This window comes from Myotis lucifugus, unplaced genomic scaffold, assembly GCF_000147115.1.
Source record: "Myotis lucifugus unplaced genomic scaffold, Myoluc2.0 scaffold_16, whole genome shotgun sequence".
Lineage (NCBI taxonomy): Eukaryota > Metazoa > Chordata > Mammalia > Chiroptera > Vespertilionidae > Myotis > Myotis lucifugus.
In genome coordinates this window covers 3274281-3292654 of record NW_005871064.1, presented here as the reverse complement: position 1 = coordinate 3292654, position 18374 = coordinate 3274281, and positions in this window count along the sequence as shown.

Here is an 18374-nt window from a genome sequence, read left to right as displayed (position 1 = left end):
CTGGGCCTGAAGGATGGCTTGGCCAGCCTGGGGCTCTGGCAGGGGTGGGGTGGGGACTGTGCCCTGGAGTGGGGCAGGGCAGTCTCTGTCCAGTTGCCCCAGTGATGCGGGGGATGGCCCCAGAAGCCAGGCTCTTGTCCCTACTCCCACCCTGCGGCCTGTGCCCTGCTTGTCAGGTCAGTATGAGGGAGGCGGGCCCATTCCATGGGGTGGGGAGTCAGGCTGAGTTTGCTCTGACCTGGGATCAGCCTCCATTAATCACTTTCTCTGACACCTTTTTTGTTGCAGCCTCTGTCTTTCCCTGGAGGAGGGGAGAGGAGGTGAGGGAGGGGAAAAAGGGCAGCTTCCAGAACCTTCCAGGTGAAAGGAGGCGAGGCCCAGATTTCAGACGAGGGAGCAGGGCCAGCTTTAGGCAGTTTATCGGAGAGGTGACACCTGGGGCCAGAGACCCGGATGTCCCAGCAGCTGGGCAACTTCACCTCTGTGTGCCTCAGTTTCCTCACCTGTGAAAGGACAGTGTTAATCGCCCCTGCTCTGTGGATGTGGTGAGGGTTGAATGACTTAGAAGAAAGGGGCTTGGCCTTAGGATTCAGTAAGGGGTTGATGTGATCATCATCGTTATTACTCTGGTTGAGGGCCCGGGACAAGAGGGTCTCGTCTCTCTCGGTCTCAGCCTAATACTCAGGCGAACAAGCAGCCTCGCCTCTCGGGCCATTACTGAAGAGGAGGGACAGTGATTCCCTCCCACAGCCCAGCTACAGAGACAGCCCCGTCTGAGGAGCAGCAGGAGACGAGGGCACTGGTCACTCGATGGCCTGGAAGGCCCTGCGACTCCTGCGTGAGCAGGCAGTTTGCTTTGGGACCCGCATCCTTTTGGGATGGCCCAATTAGCCCCATCTGTAACCCATCAACCCAGGACTTTGCTTATAGGCAGTTGGGAATTGGGTTACGTAATAGCTCCAGGGGTAAATTAGCTCCACCTGTAACCTATCGTGCCAGGACTTTGCTTATAGCCAGTTGGGAATGGGGGTAATATCGCCAGGGTTAGCCTTGCTTCTGACACGGCCTTTTCAAGGGCCGTCTGGACGATGGAAGTCTTCGCGGCCTAATGGAATGGCCTGGGAGCGCTGCCATTGCAGGTATGGTGCAGGCAGGGTGTGGGGGCAGCGGGGCTATTCGCCTGCAAGAGCCTGCTCGGTGCTCCCACAGTCACGCCTTATAGGCCGCCACTGCTTGGCTGCTTGGATATGTGATTCTAATACGCCAGGTAGTTCCATTTGCCCTGAACCCTGTACTGGGTTAAGCTTGGCCCCAACCGCCAGTGCATGTGGGTGTGGGTGCAGGTAACCTACCCCACAGCTTGAGGGGCCCTTGGCAAACATCGCCTTCATGGCTGCTATCTTCAGAGGGGGAAACTGAGGACTGGGAGGGGGAGACTGCCCCAAAGCTATACAGCTGGTTAAAGGCAGGACTGGACAGAACCAAGTCTCCTTACTCCTGCGAATCTCATACTCTTTCCAGGAGGTCAAGTTCTTCATTTCATAAATGAGGAAACGGCAGCCAGCAAAGGTGCCGTGACTCACTTAAGGCCACACAACCAGGGCATTATCCACCCTCCCCCATCCGTGATATCCCAAAGAGGCCAGTTTTTCCAAAGAGATGCCACTGTGTGTTGACTGACAGTGAGGAATCCTGGGTAAAAAACCCCCATTAGCCAGAGAACCAGACCGTGTGTTTCATTTGTCTTGAAGGCTGTGTTCATTTATTTCCTTCTGGAGCCAAGCAGCCCGGCCCGTAGAGCCCTGCAATGCTGGGGCCTCTGCCTCTCCCAGCCTGCCCGGCCCGCAGTGCACACCCAGCCCCAGCCTCTGCAGCTATATTTTCCATCCATAACAACACAGTATTACTTTGTGTTCAACTTCACATCAATGCCATCTTCCAGTACATATAATTCTGTAACTTTCTGTTTTCCACAGCATCATAGTTTTGAGATTTGGCCATGTTGTCACATGTGGCTCTAGTGAATTAGTTTTCACTGCTGTCTAGGATTCCATTGTGTGATTACACTACACCCTGTACTAGGGTAGTACTGTACTATAGTAGTGTACACTGTACTATAGTAATGTACACTATAATGCTGTATGCTATGCTGTGCATTACTGTACTGTGTTTTTCCAATCTACTGATCATGGCTATTGAAGTTGTTTCCAATGTTTGATCATAACAAGTACTACTACAAGAAATATACTTGTCTATGCCTCCTTGTACATAGTGACAGGGAATTGCTGAGTCGTAGGGTATGAACAGGCTCAACTTTGCCAGTTACTGCTAAGCTGTCCTCCAAAGTAGCTGTACCAAGTTACATTTCTATCTGCGGCATGTGTGCGTCCCCGTGGCGACACATCTTTGACAAAACTAGGTTTTATCAGGATTCTCAATTTTTTCCAATCAGATGGGTACAAATTAGTATCTCACTGTCATTTTTAATTGGCATTTCTCTGATTTTTAGTGAGATTGAACATCTCACAAGTTTATCAGCCATCCTCCTCTTTCGTGATTTAGATTTCATCTACTTCGACCATCTTTCTACTAGGTTGTCTTTGGTTTTCCAGTAGATTTGTGGACGCTCTTTAGATATTCTGACTACTCATATTTTCCATCATGACAGTTGTAGACACGTTCTTCCCGGTTGTGGCATCATTTTTCACTTTGATTAGGGCATGTGTTTGTTTTAAGGTAGGCCCATTTGTCAGCGAGTTCCTTTACAGCTTTTGCTCTTCACATTTTGTTTAGGAAATTTGTCTAAACGGATGCCATACCGCTATATTTCTACAGTTTTTAAAAAAATTTGGAGTTTTGCTATTTTATGTTTAGGTCAGTCAATCACATGGAAGTTAGTTTTCCATATGTTATGAGGCAGACATTTTATTTTCTTCCATGTGAGTAGCAATTGTCCAAGTATCATTTCAACTCTTTGATGTTACTGATGATAAAACTGAGGTAGGCCCATGCCGCAACTTGCACGACTAGGGTTCAGGATCTGAAGGAGGGGCCGACACATAAATGAAAATACTATGTAATAAATATGAATTTAGAAGGCATGGGGGGCCAGGTGGAGACCTCTCTCTTGGAGAGGCACACTGAAACCTGGCCTTATCCGCTTTTTATTCAGTTTTAGATACACATCTTGCCCTCAGTAAAGCACAGCAAACAGGTAGCAGACAGACCATCTCTAAGGTCAATAAAGATCAGTAAAGATCAGTCAGGTTCAGTAAACATTTACTTTGAGGCTCTTAGGTCAGGAAATTGCTTCGAGCCACCGCTATCTCAACAGAACAATGGTGCTTAGCGTTAGCCCTGCCAACGCCAAGGTCCTTCGGCCTTCCGTGTTCCTTGGTGCACTTTCATGATAGTATTGACAGTGGGTGGCTTCCCACAGGTCCAGGAAGTGGAGTGACTTGTCCAAGGTCACCTAATGACTCAGTGGTGGGATCGTGACAGGGAATGTGTTTTCTTAACTCCCAATCTGGCATGTTAGCACAACCATCCTACTGTGCTACACTTATTTGCCTTGGACTATTTTCTACCATTCTCATATAGAAATGTACAGATCTGATGATAAGTTTCTTGAAATCTGGGATTCTGTCCTTTCCTCCTATCACCTTTATGTACTTAACACAAAGCTGAGTATCTGATAGGCACTTAGGAAGACCACGCTGAATACGTCACTGAATTTAACAGATTAATTCCAAAATAATCAGTCCTTTTCAATCCAGCTCTTTGTTTCATCTCGTACAGGTTTCTATATTTTGACATATCCATTCATTCATTAAACATTTCCCAAGCACCTACTATGTGCTAGGCACTCTGATGCTGGAGATTAAAAGAGGAGTAATGTGTGTTCTCTGTTCTTAAGGAATATAGTGGGAGAGACTGAAAAGCCAAGCAACACTTTTAAGACTGGGCTATTTAAACACCATACAATGGGAGACTGGAGGGGGATAGAATCTGGCCAGAAATCAGGAAGGCTTCCTGGAAGAGGAGACATTTGAGTGAGTCTTTAAGGATGAGGAGGAGTGATCTGTTTGGCAAGGGTAGAGAAGGGTGCAATACTCCAAAGTGACATCCTGGGCAAAGGCCGAGATGTAAAGTATCTGTCCATAATTCACTATGACTCAAGCATAAATAATCAGGCTGCTGAATCACCTTTGTTAATTTTTAAGAGTTCAAAGCTCCTGCTTCCTAAGGGATTCTAGCCTAACTCAGGCCTGACCACAGCCTAACATGGCACCCCCAATACTGCCTGCCATGTCACGATGGCTTAGGGACTTCACTTTGTAATTTTCTATCGTCTAAAGTGGGCTTCAATTTTTTGTTGAGGAGTGTGGTTTTCACCTTGTTTCATGACTGTAAATTGACATGCCCCTTCTTGTCATCATTTCTGCTGCCAGTGCTATTATTATGGGCCTTTCTCATGCAGCCAGAATAACATATGAGACACGAGCCTGGAGTGACAGTACACCTGACAAAAACAAAAATAGCCCAGCTCATATTATTTGCAAAAGAATTATCCCCTGGAGGTGATTTTTAATTTGGGGGTTTGCTGCAAAATGGAAACCTGACCAAGGCTGCTTTGCAACCCAAATGCTTGTTTTACCAATCAATTATCAAAATGAGACTTGCCGGGTACTGTGGCAAGTCGTTCTGGGCCCCCTCCTTTAATGGGTCAAGTCCAAGTTGCCTCTATTACTGGGAAAAGCTGGGGGCAACTGAGCAGTTTAATTTGCTGATGGGGGGAGGGAAGACAGGGAAAAAGGTTCTCCATCCAGATAAAGAAAAGCACAAAAGGTGGGTGGAGCGCGCCTAAATTAGAGCTGCCCACGTCAGTGGGGCCGCAAGAAGGCAGAGTGTGGCGTGCGGTGGTTTGTTTGTAAGGGATTAATAATTCAGCCCCAGAAATAAGGTCAGGGCTTACGCACAGCAGAAGCAAACTTGCATAAAGGTTAATTGGGAATCTACCAGGTACCGGTAAAGTGGCATTTGTGCTATTTTGGTATTTTTTGAGACTTGAGGGAAAAAGAAAAAAGATAGAGACAGAAGCGGAATTGGATGTGGAAATCTGGGGAGGCCTTTTCTCAGCATCAGAATTTCATAAAATTGTTCTCCTGGCCCCAGCAGGGGGGTGGGGGCGCTCAGAGCCTTGATGGGCTTGAAAAATGAATTTCTGTGTTGCCTCCGTTGTAAGCCTTGCACGTGCTATTTAAACTTGACATGTCATAAATCCACTAGCAGCAAACACGATGGCACTGGCTTGCTGTCCACTTTTATTTGTGTGGATGCAGGAAATGATGCTGGCACGTGAAAGTGACAGGCACCGCAAGCTGCTCACTCTAAGGGACTTGAGGGCTGAGCCTGTGACCCTGAGAAGCAGGGACTCAGGGTTGGGGACCACTGTGTGAATTGTGGCCCCCAGTCTCCTCTGTCCAAATAGCATCCAAATAACTTGAGCTGAGGATCAGGGCATCTCCCTAGCTCCCAGAACAGCCTTGGCTGCAGGGGGATTAGGGTGTGTATTTCTGAGCTGTAATAAACCTTCCCAGTTTCCATTTGCAGTAGTCTCCCTTATCCCAGGGATATGCTCGAAGACCTCCTGCAGATCCCGAAACCGTGGATAATACCAAACCCTGTATATACCATTTGTTCCTATACATGCATAACTATGATAAAGTTTGTTATAAATTAGGTACAGTAAGAGATTAACAGCAATAACTAATAAGATAGAACAATTATACAATACACTGCAATAAAAATTATGTGACTGTGGTCTCTCTCTCTCCTCTCTCTCTCTCTCTCTCTCTCTCTCTCTCTCTCTCTCTCTTCAGTAAATGACTTGATAGTTGAGATTGCTACTAAGTGACTAGTGGGCTGGTGGTCTATATAGCATGGATATGCTGGACAAAAGGATGATTTATAGCCTGCGTGAGACAAAGCTAGGTTTTACCACACCACTCAGGACAGTGTGAAATTTAAAACTTATAAATTGTTTATTTCTGAAATTTTCCACTTAATATTTTCAGATTGTGGTTGGCTGTGGGTAATTGAATCTGCAGATGGGGGGACTACTGTATGTATAATACACTGTCTCTTACTAGGCCAGAGCTCCTTGAGACAGGACTATGTCTTGTTCATTTTCTTCTTCAGTCCTTCTCTGTAGCATGAGGCCTTGGTACATCTAGGTCATGCTTGTTAAACAGAGAGACAAAAACCATATAATTTTACTTTATGTGGAACCTACAAAACAACTTAAATGAACAAACAAGACAGAAACAAACTCATAGATACAGAGGACATTTTGATGGTTGCCAGATGGGAGGAGGGATGAGGGATGGGTGAAAAAGGTGAAGGGATTAAGACGTAAAAATTACCAGTTATAAAAACAGTTATGGGGATGTAAAGTACAGCATAGAAATATATAGTCAACTAGAGGCCTGGTGCATGAAATTCATGCAAGAGTAGGCCTTTGCAGCCCTGGCAGCTGTCTTGGCCCTCGCAGCTGTGGCTTCGTCCAGAAGGTTGTCCGGACGGTCGTTCCACTGTTTGGCTGTTCGGTCAATTTGCATATTATACTTTTATTATTATAGATAATATTGTAATAACTATGCATAGTATCAGATTGGTGGTAGACTTTTTGAGGTGATCACTTCATAAGTTATATAAATGTCTAACCACTATGTTGTTCACCTGAAACTAATATAATATTGAATGTCAACTGTAACTTAAAAAATGATAAAAGAAATGGGTTGAGGAGATAGGTTTACCCCCTCACCAGTACATTCCATGGGATAAATGTCTGTAGTCTGTACCAAATCAAGCAGCCATTTAAGTGCAGTGATGCATAATGACTTCAGAAATTTTAAAAGACTTTGTGTCCAAACATCTTATTCATGGCCTCCTTGACTTCTTGAACTTCCACCATTAGTTCTACATCCAGGGCATATCAAGAGTTTTCATTTCATTGGCAACTCTTAATTTTTCAGTAGCTCACAAAAACATCTTGTTTTGGACTCAATGGGTTTTCTATTAGGTCAAATGTTTTATTGTTAATATTGGCAACTTTCTTCTGAGGAAGAATCCAGCTCTGAAGACAAGTTCCTAAGACCTTCTTTTTCCCTTCCCCCTCCTCTCCTGTGCAATCAGGGTGCACCAAAGTCACTTCTCAGGTAAGTTCCACACTCAAAGGTCAACTCTGCTCATCTTGAGAGTGTCAGTTATACACTCTTGCTCTTGAAAGCATGCTTGCTTCAGGACCAAATTTTAATATACTGGTATTTAGGGTAATTCCTTATTCAAGCCAGTTCTCCTTGAAACGTAAAGATTAAAAGCAGGAAGACTCTGTGTGCATTTTCCTACTTCAGTGCTGGACTTCATTAAATAATCTGAAGGCGTCAAGAGTCCCTGAGAAGATGCTCCATTCTTCTGGGGTTCTGTCTCCTGTGGCTTCAGACTACTGTTGATTTGAATGTTAACTTAATTACTTATTTTCCAGCTAAAATGTCAGCACAAAGGCTTTCTCTTCCTTCTGGCCAAGGTGCTGGAGAAAGTGGGACTGTGATAGCGACTGAGTCTGGGGGACATGGGAGGTACACCTGCATTAAGGGGGTCACATAGAGAAAATCCTGAGTTTGAGTGTCCTGGTCCCTGCTCCATACGCCCCACAGCATCCCAGAGGCTGACCTCGTATTCTTCCCCTCTGTCAGCACAGACATGTCAACAGCTGGCAGAGCTCTGAGCACTTGGACTGGCATTTGAATTTGAATGAAAAGGATGAAAAAAAATGGAGTATGGGCCTCAACCAGAACTTCCTAAAAGTGAAGGTATTCCTCTTCTCTTGCTATCATGGTATGACTGAAGGAGCCAGGTAGAACTGGTCTGAATCCCAGCTCTGACACATAATAATCATGCAATCGTTGTGCAAATTACATAGTTTCCTCATCTGTGAAATGGAAATAGTGACGTCTGATTTATGGAGTTGGTGAGATTATGTGTAAAGCATTATGGGTGTTGGTGAAGAGCTCAGCCAGGCCACCAGAGTATAAATTCTTGTTCTGTTACTCACTAGTTTTGAGAATTTGGGAAAATCACTTACCCTCTGTAGTTTCCTCTTCTGAAAAATGGGATCAAAATAGTGCCTATCTCATCTGTTTGTTAAGAGGAAAGCTGATGGGTAAGGAAGGGTGTGGACTCTGAAACCAGACACCCTGTATCTGACTCTCAGCTCTGTCATTTCCTAGCTGTGTGTCCTTGGGCAATTCACTCAACCTCTCTGTGCCTATGTTCCAGCATCTTTCCAATGAGAATCATGACAGTACCCATCTGTTGGGCTGTTGTGAGGATTAAGTGAATTAATGTAGATAAAATCCTTAGAGAATAGTCTGGCATCTTAAAAGTGCTATGTAAGTGTTAGAAATTATTATTGACAAAATTAAATGAGATAATAGATGAAAATTTCCTAGAACAGTGTCTAGTACATGCTAAACATTCAATAACTCTGTGCTAGGGTACCTGGAACAAAGGTTGGGCCTTTAATATATATTAGTTTTTTCCCCTCCCCTGTTCTAGGTATTCTCACTTAGCCAACACACACTCAGCGCCAGGCCAGGGAGGCAGGTAGAAGAACCCTGAAGCTGAAGCCTCTGGGAGCATGGGGATGAGTGATACTGTGGGCTGACAGAGGCCATACACCCCAACAGTGCTCTTTTGGTTAAAATACCATGGAGAAGCTAAGTAGAAGTCCCACCCTAAGCATTCTTATTTTTGGACACTATACTGTGGGTAAGCAAAGGAAACAGGGCTAAATTAAAGCAGCATTTATAAATACTTTAATAATGATAAATAAATGATTCCTCAAAGTTGCTTGGCAAATTGTTCCAAGATGCACAGAGACCCATCGGAATGATTGTAAACTAGTTCATAGATGACTTTGCAACTTGTGAGGAAGCACTTTAGAGCAGCGGCTCCAGCAATTATCCATGCCTCCGCACATGCAGCATAATTTAAGAAAAAGGGAAATTCACTTCTCAGCTCTTAATAAAGTATTCATGCCACCTTAATGTGAAATGTTACCAAAATTATTTAGTGACTTATTGATTCCGTTAGGCTTTATTACTCTTGGTATTCTTTCTTATTTAAACGGGTGGCAAAGTTAACTAGGGTAGCACGGCCTATGATTTCAACAGTTCCTTTGTATGGAAAATTCTCAGGCTCTCAGAAAGCTTGCCTGGGGCTGTGGGAGGAGTGGAGGGATTGGAGGAGGGCCTGGGGGCTGCCCAGAAAGGTACAACATAAGGGGCCAGAAGACTGCCACGGATCTAGGGATGGCCAGAGTTGGAAGGAACTTCATACACCTGGTCCAAACCCAAAATGAGGAACTAAAGGCTGGGGAGGCCTAAGGACTCATTGAAGCCCCGCAGCTAGAAAGTGGGAGAGTCTGAGAACTCCTATGTCATGCTAAGGTCCCGTCTGGTGTCTCTCCCTGCACGTGGCACCCTGCAATGGGCCAACGGGGATGTGTCCCATGGAGGGGAAACGAGGTATTAAGCGCTTACTCTGTGCATGGCACTGAGCTAAACACTTGTGCAACTGGGGATTAGGCTCAGATACCTGCAACGGAAAAGCCAAATAAGGGCGACTGGAATGAAACCGTGGTTATAAACCAGAAGTCTGGGTGCAGATGGCTGACAACCTGTGGTCTCTGTGATTTCCTTGGCCTCATGACTGCAACATGGCTGCAGCTCCGGCCTTCACCTGTATTCTCAGCAGGAGGAAGGACAAAGGTAGAATAAAGGGGGAAGACCTGTATTAGGCAAGCAAACATTTCCCTGAACTCCTTATGGGGCTTCCACTTATATCTCACTAGACAGAACTGTATTTTCCAGCAATCCTTGGCTACAGGGAGGCTGGGAAATGTAGTTTATGTAGCTGGGTTTGATGGACCCGCAACAAAATGGGGATTCTATAAGATAGGAAGGAGAAACTAGATATTAGGTAGGTACTGACAGGTTTTGCCGTGACCGAATTATTTTACTTATTTCTCACAACAACCCTATGGGAGAAATACTATTATAATTCCCATTTTCTGGATGAGAACGCTGAGGCCTAGAGATTATGTAATGTGCCCAAGGAAGAGAGTTGGAGTTTAAGCCTAGGGCTGTATGGCATCAAGGCCTTGTTCTTAACCACTGTGCTATCCTACCTGGCTGGTAAGATAGTCTTTCCTGCTCTGAATCTGACAACAGCTGCCTAGAGCCTCAACCTCTCTGTGGAGAGATGGGGGCGGGCGGTGGGTGGGAGACATTCCAAACCAGGAGCAGAGGCAGCCCTGCCTGACACCTGGCACAGTGGTTTGCACATAGTGGGGCCTCATGGGACATTTGCTAGAAGAGGAGGCAAGGGGAGGGTCAGACATGGAATTCCATGAGGAGATGAATATTTCAGGTACCCAGAAGCCAGTGTCAGCCTTGAGCAGAAGGGAAGTTGGTGCCTCTTGTCCCTGTCTGGGTCTATTTCCCCCTCCATGGGCTCCTACCCTCCTTTGGTTGCCCACTGCCCTGTGTACCGTGTACTACTTTATGAAATCCTGATTCAAGAAAACACCCTCTATCAGTTAGCTACATCTTAGCATGACTTTAGAGAGAATCATGGAGGGATGACTGAGGTCATGTGATTCACTTCCATCCCCTCACTTTGCAGAGAAGGAGACTGAAGCCAGAGAGGAGATGTGTATCCCCCCATTTTATACAGAAGTCAATGGCAGATGGGGAGGGGAGGCCAGGACTGCTGACTCCTGGTCTAATGTGTGTGTGCATATGTGTTCATGTGCACAGATGTACACTGTGTGTATGCACACCATGTGTGTGCATGCATGTATTTGCTATTTGCATTTTGAGTCTTATTTCACACAGTATAAGGAAAGGCTTTGTTTTTGCTAAAGAACAGAGACTTCAGGGAATACATGGGAAAGAAATTGGTGGCATAGAAATAGTTCTGAAATCTTAGCATAAGCATGGATCAAAATCAGAGCTTGGGGTTGAACTTATCTCTTGACATTAGGGAAAAGGAGACAGACAGACAGACAGGCAGGCAGAGCAACAGCCAAAAGAAGATGGAGAGCTGGAGTCTAAGTGAAGCCAGGGCAGTAGTTGGGGGAGCCTTTGGCAGGAGGTGCAGGAAGTCCCCATGCAGAGCTGCCTGCTCTAGTGTAAACGTTAAGCCTCCCCCAGGGACCAGTGCCCAGGGCAGTTCAGCTTGGCCTTGGCTGCGGCTGCGAGGGGCTCAGACCTGCAGTGCAGAGTCCCTCCAACATGCCTGCCTGCCCAGGGGCTGGCCTTGCTGCTGATGGGATGCAGGCTGCTTGGTGAAGGGTGGGCCAAGGATTCTGCCCTAAGGATTTCCCTTTGGGGTTCTATAAATCAGCCAGCAAGACAGCCACTTTCTTGCTGTCATATTCAAGGCCCAACCCAAGATCAATTGCTGGCTGACTTTGATTCCCTGTCATGAAGCCTGGGCCTGTCCTGCCCTAATCTGGGACACTGGCAAAGCTTGGTTTTTGATGCTTTTCACTCAGCCATTCTTTCTTTTTTTGGTCTCGAGTCTGCTCCCCAGACAACCTTTTTCCATGTGAAGGGGTTCACCAATGACTGTTTTACCCTAGGATACTCTGACAGAAGTGACCTGTTACTCAAGAAGAATATCCTGCAATTTGGCTATGTTGCCATAAGGGGGCGGTAGTTCTATCGACCAGGTGCTACGGATGGTAATGTTAGGGGTGAAAATTAACAGTAACAGAATATGTTATGGGTTGCTGAGCTATTGATCACCTCTGGCCTATGGGGAACCACCCCGCTTTACCTCAGTATCCTTCACAGTCTCATGCTCTGTCCTCCTTGAAAAGAGTGGGGAGGCTCTGTCTTATACCACATGCATGTGATCCTAAACGAGGTGGCTAAGTGGGTTCTGGAGCTGGAGTGGGGAGACCTGGGCTCCAGGCCCAGCTCTGCCTAGTGTCTCAGACACTCCTCTCCATGGATTTCTGATCCATGTTGTGAGAATTACCTCCAAAAATTTCATACAAATTACCGATGCTAGTGGCAAAATATATATTTAGTATTTCTGTTTAATATGCACCATTCTATTTTGAATTGGACCTCTCTTAGTCAACATACAACAAGTATTTTGGGGTGGGTCTTCTCTGTGACAGACACGGTACTCCCAGGAACACAGTGGTGAGCGAATTTCAGTCTTGGTGCCTGCCCTTGGGGAGCCTACAGTCTAGCTCAGTGGTTCCCAATGTGAGGCACACACTCCCCAGGGAGGAAATTTGATTTTTAAGGGGGCAATTTGAGGATGAGTTATTAACAGTGAATTTTTTGCATTTCTTATGGTCCTAGGGGCCTCATATGCAGTATATAAATATATATTGTGACATATTTATGCATTTCAGTTCTCTATTATGTTTTGAAACTTTATTTGCTATTTTTCATATCACTTTATATTATTATTTTTAACAATTTCTTAGTGATTTCTTCCTCAGTTCTTTTGTTCTTTTATTTTTCTCTTTCATGGATGCCATGTTCTTTGGAAGCTTGTTTAGACCAATAAATGGCCTTTTAGGCTTCCTCCATGTGAATAGGAGTTCACTTTTTGAATAATAAGAATTATATGTCACGGGGAGGGGGCATCAGGATTTTAGAGATGCTTAGGTGGGGCATGGCCAAAAGGTTGGGAACCACTGGTCTAGCTCTTTCTTAGCCTTATAGCAGGACATAGAAGGCCTGCATTCACCCACTGCCCCCCTACTTGTGAGCTTGTCCCTGAAATGCGGTGATAATGCCACCTTGCTGGGTGAAGGGCTGGATTCTCCTGACCTCAAGTTCAGTGTGAGAGCATACATTCCATGGCATTCTGTCCTCCCCACCCCCACCACACACACAGGGCGCTAAGAGAGGACAGTTAGGAGCTGACTGAGGAAATGTTGACTGTCTGTCTGGGTATGAGTGCATCCCAACATCATGGGATGCTGTCTTTTAAAAAATTATTGAACTTATTGGGGTGACATTAGTTAATAAAATAGGTTTCAAGTGTACAATTCTATAATACAGCATCTGTATATTGCATTGTGTGTTCATCACCCAAAGTTAAGTCTCCTTCCATCACCATTTTGACACTGTCTTTTGATATCTGGTTGTGTTTTTGACACTTTGCCATCATCTCAACTCTCCCCTCCTGGGAGTCTGCTCTGTGTCACTGCCCAAAGCCATCCTTTCTGAACAGGGCCAAGGGGCATCCCCCTGATGAAAAAGGAAGCATTTGTCTCCATCATCCCTGACTCCAGCAAAGAAGCACTGTAAGCTGCTCTCTGGGGAGAACGCGGCTGCAGAATCTTTTGTTGAACGAAGCACCTTTCACGTAAAGAAATGGCGGTGAGATAAAATGACACGTTGCTAATGATGTATTTTATGGACTGCCATCTGTCTCTGGAAAGGTCAGAGAAAAATGGCAGCTTGGTTGCAGGCGATTGGGTGGCGGCGGTGGCTAGGGGACAAATGGCTCTCATCGGGACATGACAAGGAGCCTCGGTGACATCATATAAATGCCCTAATTGGGAAGTGGTCAATTGAGCGGGTCTGACTTCTGAATTTGATGTGTCAATAAACAAGCTCAAGGTGAGATGCTGGATCAATACTGCAGGACAAGAACCATCCGGCAAATTTACTGCAAAGTAATTGGGTGCAAAATGACTCAACTCAACCTTCATACTGTGGAAAAGCAAACAAACGGTTGGCCCACCGGCAACTGTTCCTAGGTGTCAGCGGCTGCTCAGAGCGCTGGCTGCCTGCTAATGGCCTGGGGAGGGGGAGCCCTGAACAGGAGAGAACGCCGAGCGCTCCTTATGGGGATGCTGGCACCAGCATAACAGTCTCACAGGTGGGGAGTATAACCTAGATGCTTCTACCAGGACTATGTGTAATCTTTAATTTAATATGATACCTCTATCTCTACCTCTGTCTCTACCTCTATCTCTACTTCTGTCTCTACTTCTGTCTCTTTTTCTATCCCTATCTTTACCTCTATCTCTACCTCTGTCTCTATCTCTATCTCTACTTCTGTCTCTATCTCTGTCTCTATCTATCTCTATCTCTATCTCTATCTCTATCTCTACCTATCTCTATCTCTATCTCTATCATCTCTAGTCTATGGCTATCTCTCTCTATCTCCTACTGGTGGGAGCTTGTTCTCTCCATCTCTGGGTGTAGGGAAAAGGAAATAAAAATTCTCAGTTGCATTAACTTCAGGTTGTCTCGGCCTGGAGGTGGGTGCTGGGAGTAAAGAGGGCGCATCCTGCCCCGACCCAGTGGTGGGAAAGGTGTCTGCTCTCAGAAGCCCCTGCTGTACCATCTAGGTGTGTGAACTGTGGAGCAGGTTGGGTCAAGGTGTGCTGGAGCTGCCTTACTGAAGCTGATAGTTAAATATTCAGGACTTTTGTGCACTGGTTGTTTAGCCTTCGGTAGCTTGACATTCACCTTGGTGGGAATATTCACACCATGAACATCAGCAAAGGCTCCTAGAGAGTCATGTGCTAGCACACCATTGCAGGGAGGATAGGAAGTCTAAGGCCCAGACAAGGGAGGGTGAGTTCAGGGCTGCGATGCACCCTCTGAGGCTGGACTGGTTGCTGGGTAATTACACTTCCGTCTGGAAGGTAGGCATTGGGTGAGACAGAGAGGCAGCTGAGGACAGCAGGGAACCAATGGCCGAGGAAGAAATGCCATCCATGTTTTCTCAAAGTGGCCCCGGTTAGGAAGGGCAGGTTAGGATAGTAAAAGGAGCTTCAGTCTCCATCTTGACTGTAACCTCACGAGAGACCCTGAGCCAACTCTGCCCAGCTAAGCAGGTCCCAGATTCCTGACACACAGACACTGTGAAATAGTAAATGCTTGTTGTCTTAGACCATGAAGTTGTGGGTTAATTTGTTACACAGCAGTAGATAACTGATACATTTCCACATTCTCCCTTGACTAGGATGCTCATTATCATTCTAGCACAATTTTTTGGACCCAAGAAATAATTCAATAACTGAGAGGTAGGATGAGCAGTGACATGGGGCTGAGGGGGAAGCCAGAAGACTCAGGTTTGTGGCAGAGTTCTGCCATCACGGTGCTGGGGCCTTGGGTCAAGACACCCTCTTTGGCCTCAGTCTCTTTATTTTTGCAAGAGGGATTGGACAAGACAATCGCTCAGGTGACCTTGGCTTTAACTTTTAGTGAAGGTTTGTGAAAGTGCTTTTGACTGACCCCAGTTTGGCTGAGGCAGGATCTGCATTTCATGCCGGCACACCTGCTTGAGGCCTCCTGCCTCCCCCTTCCTCAGGTTGCCGGTGAGGCCTGCGGGGTCACTTTGTCCAGCATATTGGGCCCTCAGTGGGGCAGGAGAACCAGTCAGAAGATGGGGTAGGCCCTTACAGGTGACCTCTGACCTCAGAGCCTGGCCTACTCCTTCCAAGTCCCTGCTTGCCCGCTAGGAATATTCCACGCGCTTCCCGGCTAGTCCCGGCCCCAAGCCTCAGGGATCCTGGGACAATCAATCACACGAGTTATTTTCCTCTCTGACTTATGGGGATTATCCAGACTGGCTGCTTCACTTGTCAGCATTACGCAGTGACACTTCCCTCCACCAGCCCCGCTTGGCCTGAGCACCGAGGACAGCCAGGCTTTCTCCCAGGTCAGGTGGCGCCACAGCTGCCCTGTGCTGACGTCCAGATTTTGATGTTAGTGGATCTTGGCACACAGGGATGGGACTCATGGAGGGGTTGGAGGTTCCTGCGCGGACAACCACCAGGTGCTGGATCTCTGATTTGTTTCTCTGATCTTCATCTGTAACATCACATAGCTATACCGCATTCGGTTGGAAGGGAATTTAATAAAAGTAGGAGTGTGCCTCACCTGTAGGAGGGGCCCACAGGGAAGAAAAGTCATGGTTCCTACTTTGATCTACGCATAAAACGGATACACAAGAGCTGATTTAAAAACTGTGATCCGGAGTTACATAAAACAAATAAGTCATTTATCAATGAAGGGAAATTTGTGTGCTTTTTTGGGATTTAGTCAGGGTTAGGGTGTTAGCCATGCTCGAAGGCTTTCTGGAGGAGGCAAGGGGCAGGCATTCATTCCAGTGGGAGGAAGCCCATTGCAAGGCAGGGCAAACCCTGTGGCGGGACGGTGTGAAGCGGGGCGGCCTCCTCCACAGCATAGTGTCTGCGTAGCCCAGCACCTTTCTGGGCTCCGCAGGGGGTGGCTGGCTGGCGGCTGATTTGCCATGGAAGCTTTCCCCAGGGCCATTACCTGGGACTCCATTTCTTCAGGAACAGCCAGCCTCCCCGGGAATTTCATTTCTGCTCAAGTTTGTGTTTTCACACAAGGCTGACTTTCCATCCACCTTCAGGTGCCCTTCCCCTTTCCCATTTCACGCTCCTGTCCCTAAATAATGTTTGCATTTTCTATTAATAGGACCGTCTTGATTGTGGCTGGTCCAAGCTGACCTACTTTCTCCAGTTTTTATTATTCCAGAAACGGTGCTGCCTGATTCTCTCTGCACTGTCTACAATTCATCCATTTATTCCACACGTGGATATGGAGCTCCTGCTGTTCAGAGACTGCAAGAAAAACTATAACATATAGGCGCAGGCCCTGGTGCTTGGAGTCAAGAGCGTGCAAGCCACAATGATCCAGCCAGGTGATGCAGTGCCGTCTGAGTGTCCGGGTGACACTGCCCATACGTGTGCCTGTCCTCTGCTCAGGCAAGGGCAGGAGCTCAGGGCTGGGCACACCCTGGGAGGGGGAGGAGCTCGGTGAGTTGTAATATTTTTTCCAGAGATAAGGTCCAACAGGAGTGAATTCTCTTGCTTCCAATTTATAACTTCATAACTCTTGGGCAGGGGCCCAAGGAAAAGACCATTAGCTGGCTTGCCACCTACTTATGCCCCCAGCCTCGTGGCCACAGACAGGTGCATCTCCACTCTCTCTACTGCCCATCCTGCCATTCTGACCTGGATTGTACATTTCCTCCCGACTGTCCTTCCGCACCAGCCTCATGCTCACCTCTATACCTTTGCTTATGGGATCCTTCTACGTGGAATTTCTTTCCCCTTTTCTCCAGCACTGTAGTAGATTTAAAAACAACTCATTTCCTTGCCACCCACCCCTGCCTTCTCCACACTCACACACTTCCCTGCTTCGTTGAAGCAGGGCTTGGCTGTGACTTGCTTGGATTTCATGGCAGACAAAGTGTGTACCTCACCTCTTTGATGAAGAGCTCAGCCATGTGACTGGCTCTGGCCAGTGGGATGCTGGCAGATAGGGCCTCAACATGCATTCTTGTGCTTTGGCAATGGCCATGAGAACATGTCCCGACTGACCTGCTGTTGCAAACCAATAGTGGCTGTGCTTTCTTCCAACCTGCAGCTAAGATGCCCAGCCAAGCTCAGGCTGGATCAGTGTCCCTTAGTGACATGGATCGGAGCGAATGATTATTGTTTTGAGACACTGGCTTTTGGGACGGTTTGTTATGCAGAATTAACATGGTAATAGGACTGGTACAACCACCAATGATGGTGGAGATGAATTTCTGGATGGAGGACTATCGAGAGTTATTAATGGATGCTGGTTGTCAAGGAGACAACCATTCCTTCCTTTGGAGCCAAGGGCGAGGCTGCCTCCAGGCTGAGGATGATCAGGCTTCTAGACTGCCGACTGGCGACTGGATGTGAGGGAGGGCTGCCGAAGAAGCCAGCTGTTTCCAGAAAAAGGCAGATCTCTGGGGCGGACTTGCAATCCTGGAACATAAGGGCTGGAAGGACCATGAGGGAATTCTGTCTTTTATAGATGAAGAGACTGGAGCCCAGAGGTCAAAGGTGTGACCTCCGCTCACCCAACTAAAATAGTGGTCGAACCAGGACTGGAACACAGGTCTCCAGGTTTCCACAAATTGTGGGGAAACATTTCTAAAAATAGTGGAGGGATGAGTAGGCCCCACGGGACGTAAGGGAGTGGTGAGGAGGAAGGGGTGAGGTCCACTGACGTCAGATACCCTCTCTCTGGTGAGCACCATCCACAGCGCATGGCTGTTTGTGCATCTTCGCTGCCTCCCTCTGCAGCTGGAGTTTGCCCCAGGCACTCAAGGAGGACACCCCATTGCTGGACATTTTAATATCTCTTTCTTCTGCGTCTCTCCTTTGCTCTCCCTCCTGAGCACCATCCCCCTCCTTCTGCCTCCATCATATTGAATCACCAGGGTGTGAAATATAATAAAGCATTGTACCG